At 35.8% G+C, this 13555-nt stretch overlaps 1 protein-coding gene across 1 annotated transcript in view; it reads left to right on the top strand.

Moving 5' to 3' along the window:
* The window catches only part of LOC150108907 (muscle calcium channel subunit alpha-1-like), a 1617925-nt gene that overhangs the window by 98649 nt on the left and 1505721 nt on the right, over positions 1 to 13555 (top strand). The window lies entirely within an intron of this gene.

Here is a 13555-nt window from a genome sequence, read left to right as displayed (position 1 = left end):
TATAAGAAAACTGTTATTTGAAAACATTCGCAAAATTATAATACTTTTTAACGTGCTTCAAATTATTAGAATATTCCAAAAATTTCCGATTCGTTTTGAGAAGAGCATCGAAATAGGCTAATAGCATATATTTCGGTAGTTGCGGGACTGACTCGTGTATGAGGAATCGTTTGTGCATGGATTTCGGTTAATCATTTGTTAAACATAGCTCCAACGAGTGACATATCGGAAGCTTTGAAGTTCGTATGGTGTCTCTACACAAAGAAGGCCAATCTCAACAGTTATAGCTAAGGAGTTGAAATGTTCTCAAGCAAGCGTAAGTAGAGTATTGAGACAGTATGCTAATAACCGGAGAGTTTTCAAAATAATCGCTGGTAAAAGAAAGAGCCCCCGTAACTCAGTCGACATAGACGAAGCCCTTTGGCCGGAAGACCGGGGTTCGATTCCTAGGTCTTCCGTGTTCCTCAGTGACATGAGGAACCTTTATCTGGTCTCTTTCAACGAAAGGTGAATTAACCGGTCTCATACGGAGGTAGAGGATTTTTTCTTCTCCCAGAACAGGCAAGCCGGCCCCCTGAATACACACTGATCAGAGTCATGAATATTGCTCTTAGGGGATGCAGCAAGGAGTGACGAATCGGCTGCATTGAATTCGTCGTGAACCCCTCATTAGGAAACTTTACCCGTCCTAAAGAGACCATAAGATCAATCAATCAATTAAGAAAGATAATGACTACATCAAGAGATGAGAGGATATTGAAAAATATTGTGAAGAAAAATTGCTTCCGAAGATTATCGAAACAGCTTGTTTCGATTATCTTTCGCTTCACATTCTGTTTACATAATCATACTGACTTAGATTAGTTCTGATTACACATTCTCACATGTGAGGTTTTTTTTTCTGTTATCTTCATTTTTAATATATTTTTAATGTCATCTGTTCATTTCTCCAAAATTTCATGACACCTCTTAAACCATTCTCTTAATTTGAATACTATCTTTTACGATGTCTTTTTTTGTGTGTGTATTTCAGTTTATCTAATCTCTCTCTCTCTGGCTTGGTTGGGCGGGCCAGCTTCGAATGTTTGTGATGTTTTTAGGCTTTTAGGCTGGAGGCGAATTTCATCGCCTCCAAACTAAAGTTATTGGAGGCCTGAAGTGGTTTGAAACAGCTCCATATGTTGCGTTTAGAGCATAGTTCTGAATTATGTAAAAATTAATATAAAAATAAATGAAAAATAAAATAAAAAATATCTCTCATCCACCCTGCCAGTATACTTAGGTGTGCAACTTTTAGTGGGTAGGAATCACATCAGATAAAAAATTATAATACGATAGGTTTAGATCCCGTTTAGGAAACGAGGAAACGTAAAAGCTTTCCAAATGAATGTGAGTTAACCGGTCTCATTCTGAAGCGGATGGATTCCTTCCCGGAAATTTGGGATTCTCATCCCACAGAACAGGTGAATAGAATAGCCATAGTTCGAAACAGTAATAGTTATTTCTGTTAAATAAACTGGTTTCCCCACCTTACCTATGTTCCATAAAAATCCTGTCTAAAGTATCTGAAACGTTTGACTGATTTTCATAGTTTCGTATTTTTAATTCTGATTTTTGTACCAATTTTTACAACTCTTTAATTGGCTTAGAAATTTATTTACGATCATCTGGTTTAATTTAAATTTTTTTTAATAAAGTGAGATATATAGACAGTGTGTGTGTTCCTCCCCACCCATGTTTTTATTTCAAAAGCCAGATTTGATTGCCATTGATGTGATTCCCATCGTTAAGCATATACAGCATATATATACAGTATATATATATATATGTGAGCCGTTGAAAATTTTCTTGTGGTTTAGATAGGTCATGTCATTAAAAACTAGGCATCAACTTCAGCTGAGAAACATTGCTGTAGATATCAATGCTGTAATGACATGAGGTTGATGTCCGAAAAATGTGGAAATAGCTCCCAAAGACAACATTGGTTTATTACATATTATTCTTTCATCCATTCTGCGCGAGAAAATACCATATACTGACTACAAAACTGCAACTTTCGCTGCTGTTTCCAAACTCCGTGTTATCCAACATTAAAACTAATCATAGTGTAGTGTAGTGTACTCAGGAAAAACGTGCAATCTTCGTATAAATAATACATAATCCTTTAACGTCGGAAACAGGCCAACCTAAGTACGTGAGCCTCTACACATCGACAAATAAGTCAGTTTCGTGGTTATTTTTTAGGCATTCGGAGTTTCGGAGTTCTAATGGCCAAAAGTAAGAAACAAACTTGTTATTAGGAGGAATGGAATTTGCTAGAAATGTTTCTCGAATCACTTGGAAACTAAATGTTCAATTCCGTTAATGGAGCCCAAATTCCATATCAACTGAGCTTCCAAGTTACGTAATTTTATATGGATGGTGAGGACAAAGGTTTATTTTTTTTAACCGAACGATTAAATGCATAATTGAATCACGGAAAGGTAAGAGGAATAAGAAATGCTTAATGTAATTAATATTTTGGACAGTTTTTGAACTAAAACAGAAATAAATTTATTAATATAAATTATACTTTTAAGATTTTCTATCAATAGCACGCAAATGCACAGTTTTGAGCTTATGAAAATAGCTGAACAAGACGTAAGGCAAAACTGTTTTAAATATTTTGAGGAAATGACAGAAACGTTACTAATTTAAAAAAAAATGAATTCAAAATATGATGTTGTAGTTCCATTTATTTTTGACAGATGGTTCAAATGTCACCGAGAGTTTAAGTGTATTTTTAGACTGGTCCAGAAAGAGAGAGAAAGCAGCATCTATTAGCTCAGTCTGTTCGTCCTTTCGTAAGCGAAAGAACACGATAGTTTGAACCAGTACTGGGAAATACACGAGACAGGAAAACTGTTGAACAATTTTAATTTTGATAAAATCTAGATATGTTACTTAAATAACTGTGTGCTTAATCTTTTTTTTTGTTTTTTAAACAGATCAATATCAATAATACCAAAAACATTATTGACTAGTATTTTCCATTCAATCCAATTAACTGTACAAGTGACACCTCTAACAGACTGAATTTGTGTTACTGATTCCTTGATATCAGATAGCGTCACACAATATATTAAAAACCAGTGTCCCAGATCTTTTTCAAACTACTGTTATATATCGTAAGAGTCACAGCGGCTTGAAAAGGACAATTAACTGACAATTAACAATTTAAAATTTTATGTATGTAGTACTACTGGATAATTCATGATAAAATAATTCTGAAAACTTCTTAAAATAATACAAATACGTAAAAAATTCTCATCTTATGGAATTTTGTTGGACTGCAGATTAGATTCAGAAGTTGAAGTTCATTAGGACCACTAAATTAATTTTACACTTTTTTTTTCTTTTTTACCAAATTACAAAAGAGTATGAATTTGTTGACCAGTGTAATATTCACCATAGGAGTTCAACTAGGTATACCAAATCATTATGCTTGTAACGTTGCATGTAACGAAAAATACCAAATCCTAAATGAAACGAATTTCAGAGATTATTATTATTATTATTATTATTTTTATTATTATTATTATTATCATTATTATTATTATTATTATTATTTCTGACACCTCCAAGGAGTCCGAGGACTCATCGCGGGAGGATACCTACAACTGTCTCAACCACTACATCGAACTAAAGGTTAAAGATTAGAAAACACTAAAGATTAAAATTAAAGAAATATTTAAATTTAAATTTAAATATTTACAATTGCGAGACCCTTCTCTCTCTCTCTCTCTCTCTCTCTCTCTCGATCCCGCAATTGTAACCTCTTCCACTCGTTTCTGGATATGTTGTATTGTGGATTATCTTTTTCTCTAGTGATTCCAAACTCATTATCAGCTAAATAAGTATAAAATAAGATCCGGATTCTTGTAAGTTATTTTAAGCAGCCCATGCATTAAATTTCCAATGGAAAGTTATTGCAAGAATCAAGAAGTTTGTAATTTTCAAAAAAACAAACAAACAAAAACTGCACTCAGGAAGGTTTTTCGAAATATAGCAGTAAAATGAGATTAATACATAGCTTAGCGAGTTATGAGTTCAACTGTGATTGTGCACTAGGCATCTGCTGCTAGTGATATCTCTTTTTTCTAACCAGAAATATGAATTACCGTTTTGCTGATGTGCTAGCTTTATGTTTTAAATTCTACTACAATATCTTTTTTAACTTCTTAATGTTCTATAATTCTTCTGTACAAACATCTAAATTTTTCAGCCTGAAGAATGCTCATCAAACACTTTATTTATTAGAAAATACACGGATATCTTGTAATTTCAGTGTTGTTAAAACTTATTTCTGTTTTCTTTCCTGAAGAAAAAACATAATACAAGGGGCGGTACAAAAGTAATGTTGTTATTATTATTTTCTTCACCTTTTTTTTTTTTTTTCCCCGCTTCTAGCGCAGTAGAAAGCTTTACACGTCACTCAGTAATCAGTAGTAGCAATCGTTGTCTCTAGTTCCGCCACAGCAAGTGGCGCTGTGATCGGTCAAGCGCAGTACAGAAGGAGTTCGAAATTGTAATGTTATAGAAGCACAGAGTGGTGATTAAAATTCATACCCGTGAAAAATGGGTATGGAGTCTTACATTGCGACAGCATTCTTGATGGACAACAAAATTTGCATTGATGCGCTGATCCAGGTTACGAAGAACGCAACACAGTCGGGAAATGAGAGCCTTCCGTGTACAGTGTAATGGCAGCCGTCTTCTGGGCAGAGATGGGGTGTTATTTGTAGACTTGTTGGAGAGAAGCGCCAGGATCAATTCAGAACTGTACGTGGAGAAGTCGCAGAACTCGAAAAATTGCATCTGTAGAGTTCAGTCCGCCAGAAACATAAAGGTCTTCCTTCTCCATAACAACTGGACCTTACATCAGTTTGCAAACAAGAATGCGATTACAATTTTTAGCAGAAATGATCTTCCTCATCTCGCCCATAGTATAGACTAGCATCTCATATTATACCCCCTTTTTTTGCCCCTTTGAAGGATGCATTCCGAAGACACCGTTTTACAGAGACGAGAATTGAAACAAGCTGTTAGTGAAGAGCTTGTTTCAACTCTTCGCGAACAGCTGAAGACTTTTTAAATGGTCGTCATACAGCTTCTCATTCAGCAATAACAAACGTGTACAGACAATATACACGTTTGTTATTGTCTAGACTGTTGAAAATAACAGAATGCTCACTAGAAATGGAATAATTAATTTATCTTTGAAAAAATAAATAAGCATTACTCTTATCACCCACATACTTTAATTTTCAGATATGATCAGGGTTCTCACTTTGGAATAACGTTATTCACCAATATTTTCTTTGTATAAACGTATCACAAAAGCTTCCTAACATTTTCTTTTCTTTTTTTCCGAACTAGTCGTTGCTCAGAAAAGAGCATTATTAAAAACGTTCAAAGTTCTGAAAAGCTAGGGCATTCTGCTTAAAACTGTTTGTATTAAAACAGAACTTACAAAACAAAATAGAACTTTTATTTTGATCAATAATGACTGTCTTCTTGAATCATTTCACCATTTCTCTTATAGGCGTTCAATCTGCTACATGCCTTTTATTATCTTCATGTTCCTTTGAGTTGTCATTTACAATTGCCACTTTCTTTTAGCCTACGGGTAGTAAAAGGACATCTTTCTGCAGTTGAATACTAAGCTCATTGAGCTAATTTTTCTTCTCCTCCAATGATCAGGCGATTCTTACTCTTGAACCTCTTTCCTCCTAATGTATTTCCCGATAAGTAAACGGGAAAAAAATTACTTTTTTCCGTTCTCTACTATTAACTATAAGCGTTTATTAATGATTGAAATCTATTTGTATATGTTATTGTTCCACAGTGATTCCGCAGTATGTATATAGCATCTATATACGTAAAACATTAATCAATAATTTACAGATTTGTTAATTTATAATCTTGTTTATACTGTTGTGCTTCCACATAAATACGAGAATGGTCTGAAAAGTTCTCGGCCTCGACCATAGATGCAACACTTTCGCCACGATTTTTTTTTTTTTTTTTGGTATATCTGTCATAAGCATCATTGTGAAATTGCAAGTCATTATATTAAGTAGTTTGTTTTATACAACTGTCTGAAGCAAAAGTGTTGTCTGTATCCCTTGAAATGGATAAAACTGAGTATCGTGCAGTTATAAAATTCTTTGTAAAAGAAGGTTTAATGCCAAAAGAAATTCATTCGAAGTTCATAAAAGGTTATGGGCACTCTTCTTCTTCATTTCCGACAATTAAAAAATGGGCAGCCGAGTTTAAATGTGGCCATACCAGCCTTGAAGATAATGAACGTGAAGGACGTCTAAAAAGTGTGACAATACCAGAAATTATTGATCAAGTGCACGATATGGTATTGAATGACCGGCGAATCAAAGTGCCGGAAATTGTTGAGACTATAAGCATTTCGAAAGAACGTGTAGGATATATTTTGCATGAAGAATTGCAAATGAAAAACCTTTGCTCAAGATAGGTGCCGCGCTTGTTCACAGCACTCGCATGAAAATCTCTGAAGAGTGCTTGGAGTGTTTTAACAAGAATAAAACTGATTTTGTGCGTCGATTTATTACTATGCATGAGACTTGGATTCACCATTATGCATCAGAATCCAAACAACAGTCAAAACAGTGGACAGAAGCGGGTTGTTCAGCGCCAAAGAAGACAAAGTCGGTTCCATCAGCAGGAAAGGTCATGGCATCGGTGTTTTGGAATGCTAAAGGCTTGTTTATTAATTATCTTGAAAAGGGTAAAGCAATAAACGGAGAATATTATTTCGATCTTTTAACCAGATTAGACGAAAAAAATAGAAAATGAGAAAAGACCCGGTTTGCAGAAGAAAAAAATCATCTTTCATTAGGGCAATGCACTTGTCCACAGAAGTGTTTTGGCAATGAGAAAATTAAGGGATCTGCACTATGAATTGTTGGAACATTCAATATTTTCCCCAGATTTGGCTCCCTCTGACTTCTTTCTTTCTCTTCCCAAAACTAAAACTCTTCCTCGCTGGTCAGCGTTTTTCTTCGAATGAAGAAGTGATTGCAGCTGTAGAGAGGTATTTTGCAGATCTTACTGAGAACCACTACAGACACGGGATAATGGCGCTGGAGCATCGCTAGAATAAAGGTATTAGTCTTAAGGGAGATTATGTTGAAAAATAAAAATAATTTTGAAATTATAAATTCATTTTCTCATTGTTAGGCCCGATAACATTTCAGACCACCCTCGTACATTTACTCTCGTACAAGTTTATCGTTTCTTATTTTAAACTATAAATATGACGTGAGCTGGAAAGCTACGCAAATACTGTATTTACAACAACAACAACAACAACAACAAAACAAAAAAAAAACGTCTGCTAACCTATTTTAGAAAAAATAGTCATTTTCTGTTCTTCTATAACTGCTAATTAAAACTCACTCATTTTTCCATGTTTCAGTTTATATCTTTGGTGATTACCTTAAAATTAAGGTAATCATCAAATTATACTGTCATGTTGAATTATCCAAACTCTTTTGTCTCAGCATTTGCTAATTATTGGTGCCTAACGTATCTTTTCATGTAAATGTTATGAAATTAGTACACATCAGTATTAGATTTAATTTTTGCAGTCGATAGGCACATCTTTTCGAGGTGCCTTTTCGCACATTTTCAGATATTATTATTATTATTGTTGTTGTTGTTGTTGTTATTGTTATTACGTGACACCAAAAAGGAGTCCAAGATCTTCCCTTTATACATTAAGTCACTTATATCTACACAGTATGCCATCTACCGCCCATTAATAGTATTCTGCTCTGCTAATTGCGTGTGTTTTCTGGCCGATTTGCCTGTAAGCTGAAAATCCAGAGTTCAGCAATATAAAAAGCCGTGCTACCTCGTATGAGATCACCATTTTATTAATTAAAATCTGTTATTTCAACATTCTTTTATTTAAAAAGTCACAAATGATTCCGTCTTTTTTTTTTCAATTGATTCCTATCAGAATAAAAATTAATTCATCTTGAAAATTTTCAGTCGGCGAACTGGATAATGCGTCTACTTTGCAAGCCGAAGACTGTAAGTTTGAATCCCACTGTGACCTGTTTATAAATGTGTTGACGTGGCTAAAAATAAATAAATAAATCATTTTTAAAAGTGGACGCAGTTAGAATATCGCATATTTAATTTTTAAAGTCATAATCTCAATCCCTATTTTAATTTTTTTAAAAAAGCTTGTTAACATACTCATTTAGTTCCTAGAAGACCAATGCTTATAACAAAAAAATTGAAGCACTGCATGTTTCCTTCTTACACTTCGTAAACTTGTAATGTCATTTCATATAACTCCTGTCATTTCATTCCCAAAAAGAAGTAAGTGGCGGGTCATCACCTCTCACCATCTCCAAAATTGATTACATTCCCATATTGTGCTGAAAGATTGAAAATAATATGAAGTCTTAAATAAATAAATAAATAAAATTAAGTTTTGGGTCATCGTTGTTGCCAATGGTTTCGGTGCACTCTCCCATTACTTGGGATGAAAATACTTTTTGGGTACGTACCTAAAATACATACCAATATTAGCCTAAAAAGAAGGATATAGGTATTCTCTTCAGATAAACTAGAATAGCGTGCACGATTTATAAAACCTAAAGTTAAACCTTAGAAGTCGTGATTATCATATCAATTCTAGCATCGACGAACTTGGCAATCTTCGCACCCACAATACCGAGTGTCACCTTTAATTTTTGCCAGAAAAAGATGGATAAAAACCTCATGCATTCTAGATGACAAAAAGGTTTTCTACTCCTGATTGCATTTACCGATCTGTACAGTCGCCTGCTGTTCTGTATTGCCATTTCGCTCCGTTTTCCACTGGTATTTATCCTTCAAATTGGGCATTAGCTTATATCCAACCTGTTCCCAAGAACGCTGACGAATTATTACTATTAAATTATGCATTGCTCTCACTTAAATTCTTCTTAATTCTTCATTTACTGACAATGATTTACACCCTGGAAAAACTGTTGAACTAATGAAAGATATCCAGTGTAGATCCCTCCGTGGACGACAGTCAAGGGGGAATCTACTTACTCTTGTTATCCGCCTTTCAACAATTGCTATGGAAAAATATCGAGAACCTCCTGTCATTGCTTTTCCTGTGTTTGGCATTGGGATTTAACAAAGATCTCTTAAGCAATCTGTCTTATCATTTGGTCTCTTTTGCAACTGAGTTGCCAGTTTTTTTATCTGGATGCACAACTGCATGTGACAGTGGATGGATTTTCATAATGAAACTACGCAATTAATTCAAGTGCTTCACATGTTTCTGTTTGTTCACTTACTCTCTTCCTTCTATACATCAACGACCTTCTACTGTTGAATGCGAATCCAATACGCAGTTTTGTTGAAGACAGCACACTTCATTCCCCTTTCTCACTTGCACTACGAAATCAACAATCCTTCCAAAATATCAACTTCGACAACTCTAAATTCTGATCTCCAAACTACTCTTCAACTGTGTGCTAATAACCTTCTTAATCTCAGTGCTCGTAAAACAATCCTATGCTCTCTTGCAAAACGAACTATTTTCTTTCATTCTTACTTCTAACAACTCTTAAATCTCTGGACAAAATAAGATGTTTCTTCTTGAGATAGTCTTACCATCCAATGTAGTTTTCTTTGGTAAAAACATTTTGCGAGTATTATCATTATACGGCACTCATATTTGGGAAAGTGTCTCCCATCGCTACATAAAAATTCTTGATTCTGTACAGAAGACAGCAATTAGGTTGATTGAGGAATTGTTTCCTCAATCAACACAATTAGCACACAAAAGTTGTTTCTACCCAATCACACACACACACACACACACACACACACACACACACACACACACACACACACACACACACACACACACACACACACACACACACACACACACACACACACACACACACACACACACACACGCGCGCGCGCGCGCGCGAGAGAGAGAGAGAGAGAGAGAGAGCTCTGAATCTGTTAGGACGCTCCAATAGTGTGTGTGTGTGTGTGTGTGTGTGTGTGTGTCAAAGGCTGTCAAAGTATAGTACATTATTACCATGGGTGGTATAAAGGTTACTTAATCTATTCGCCAGCTTAGCCAGGGTTAGTCACAATTCCTATACAGATCATCTCCAGATTCAATGAACAAAACTTTCCTACAGAGAAAATGAACAAAACTTTCCTATCATTTCTTCTACTGCAACAGCAGTAGAAGAAATGATAGCGTTCCTTATTGTATGTGTAGAGTACAATATGTACAATATGTGCGTATTGTACTTGTAGAGTATAATACGCAAGTCTTCGAATATAATGTTATGAATTGTTTTTTTTTTTTCTCTCAAGTTTTGCTCTTCAATGCTGTTTATGCAGTATAGACTTAAGAACCTCTCTTATGTGGTATTACTTTTAAAAATATTCCTCTAACGCCTTTTATTCATTATAGAGAGTAACCGTTATCTCCGTCTAACGTTTGGAGGACAGAGTGGGCAAATTCAGTCTCCATCGGTATCCAATCAAAGATAGCTGACCGAAGGCTATTGCTAATTATAAGCGGTATCAAATGAAGAGACAAGTGACAAGTGTCGCCATCTTGTGTGGGTTATACCAAACCGCTGCCATTGCCTGGGAACGACTAACTCGGGAAACTGTCTAAAAAAGACAGAAAAAGTTCCTCTAGTTGGTGATATAGAATTGAACTTCAGTTATTCTTCTGGTGGCCAAGCGCCACTTCCATTGAGCCAAACATCTCTTTATTACTTAAAAAATAATTTAAATAAAATAATAAATAGAATAATTTATTGAATCAGTTTATTCTACATGATGAGGAAAAAATAATAGAGAAATAAAAAAAATCGAATGAATGCCATTAAATAAAATAATAATAATAATAATAATAATAATAAATGATATGGAAAAAAAAAAACATTTTTTTTCCCATATAGAGTTGCCTTCACTCAAATGTGGCACTAGTTCCTCAAGAGACTAGGTTTCACGATCGCTACCTTTATCCCAGCATTATACGAAAGGCAGACCATATCTATCTAATGAGAGTTAGCTAAAGCCAGGTGACCCGCTTTCCCTTAGCTCTTTGTTTTAGCTTACGCTAGGTAACCATTTCTTTAAGAGTAGTTCTGCCAAAAAGAACATTAAAGCGCAAAGCACGTACTTCTTCCCGCTTGCAACAATACGATGCTTATAGATGAGGCATCCATTGTATTCATTATTGATGAAGCAGTCCAGTTATAGGAGAGGCAACTCGATCTAATGCTGCATCAGTTCATCCGCCTTCTGTGGTTCTTTGGGTTTTCTTAACAGCAATTTCTTGTCGTCTCACAAACTAAAAGGTCTACGAGCGGTGTAAAGTTTTATGTGCTGTGTGTCTTGAAATGGTAGAGTTGAAGAAATGCATGATTAGAAACAGGGATCACTCGTTGCCTCTCTTTCTCGTGTGTGCAACGCAGTCTTCAAGTAGAAGCGTGATCTTCATTAGAATTAGTACTGTGAATTCATTACATCTTTCGCTTCAAAGGATTAATAGTACAGGGAAGAATTTAGATTAGTGTTAGTACTTCACTCCGGGTAATAAACCGTGCCATGTTAGGAACTAAACAGTTAATTTATGTTCTTTTTAAATTCATCCTTTTCACTAGTATTATATAGTTTTTTGTGTGTTTTACTGGGTACGAATTATTAACTTTTCTCTGTAAGTCGCAACCTTCTATGAAACTTCCAGTTTTTGCTTTAAAACACAAAGCATTAAGTAAAAATAAATAAATAAACTGCGGTTAAATTAAGGCGGCTGAATAATCCAAGAAATTGAAAAGAATAATATCGAACCAATAACAGACACGAGAGCTCTGAAGAGTGGTATAATTTTTTTCTAATTAATTAATTTTTAAAATATTTCACTAATATATAACACTGTTTCGAATCTTGGTTGGGAGTCAGGATTTGCTCGCTATTAGGGACCTTTATATTTTATTATTATTATTATTATTTGACACCTCCAGGGACTCCAAAGACTCATCGACGGAGGGCATCTGCTGTACAACTCTGTCTCCACTACTCAATCCACTAACTACGCCAATGCCATCTACCGCCGACCACCACCAATACTAGGATTTCCACAGACTCACAAACACCCATGCCCACGGCGGGATTCGAATCCACAGCCTTTTGGCTGGAGAGCGGATACGCTAACCACTCGGCCAGCCAGGCTGGCAAAAGAAATTGAGCTCCGTCGAAGCGGATTTGAACCGACTTATGGATAACTGTATTATTAGCTACAGTCCACCGCTCTGCCAACTGAGCTACCGACGGAGATAACACAGCATATTTATATACTCATGAGCCAACTGCCCCTGTTCCCTTTCAACCACACTGCAGAGTTGGCTGCAAACAGGCCGGCGGTGGCGGTATCTTAGTGAGGAGATTGTTCTCGTGGACATCACTAGCCCCACCCCCTCATTCACCGCTAATTCTTAATTGGAGATTGTTTTGGTATTGTCCTGAAAGAGAACAATGTGGCCCAATGGATAGCCACGTGTCACAAGACTCTCATTATGCAAGCAGGATTCGAAAAGCATATCCAATCATTCCATGCTCTTTCATGGTTGCCTGATTCCCCTGATTTGAATCCCATCAATTTGTGAGATCACGTGGAACGCAGCATCGGCCGGTCAACCCAAGTTTGCACGAATGAAAACAATTTTCTTGGCCATTGGAGGTCCCACATGCTACTGTGTAGAAGGTCATAATGTTTTGGCACATGAGTGTGTGTGTGTGTGTGTGTGTGTGTGTGTGTGTGTGTGTGTGTGTGTGTGTGTGTGTGTGTGTGTGTGTGTGTGTGTGTGTGTGTGTGTGTGTGTGTGTGTGTGTGTGTGTAGTTGAAAAGCAAAAAAAATAATATTTTTCTTGCAAGACTATGAACAGGACATTATAAAGGAATGAAGATGAATACAGATGATACGAGAACATATAAAAACTGCAACAACTGCCCCAATACTGAACTGACACTCACTCACATCTTTACCTGTCCAGCAATTACAGCAGCCTTGCAAGAAATAGATCCTAATCCTGAACAACAACTCTTTACAAACAAAATTATCGACATAGCCAAAGCAGTTCAAGGAGCACATGGAAACATCTAAGACTCTTAAAGGACAATACAACAACAACAACAAGGTAGATGTTGTAGTTGTCGAAGAACACTTCATTAGGACATCTATTCCAGAGGACACACGTAGATGCACTAAAAGAGGAAGAGGCGAAGAAGGTTCGGTATGTTTGAAGTTATACTTAAAAGGGATGTATGGAAGCTTCAGCTCTTTTAAAAGAAAGTGGAGGAATGATTTAATTTCAGTAGAGTAATATCCATGAAAGTACCTGTAGAAAAGACACAGAGCCGAGATAGAGCGCCTGTAAGATTGAGATTGAAGTAAATTGCTGAGGAAGGGATCATCTATCAACA

The sequence above is a fragment of the Typopeltis vanoorti genome, chromosome 2 (assembly GCF_054136105.1).
Source record: "Typopeltis vanoorti isolate ZY-2024b chromosome 2, IOZ_Tvanoo_1.0, whole genome shotgun sequence".
NCBI classification, from domain to species: domain Eukaryota; kingdom Metazoa; phylum Arthropoda; class Arachnida; order Uropygi; family Thelyphonidae; genus Typopeltis; species Typopeltis vanoorti.
Note: the sequence above shows the minus strand (reverse complement) of the source record. Positions and strands in the feature narration are given on the sequence as shown.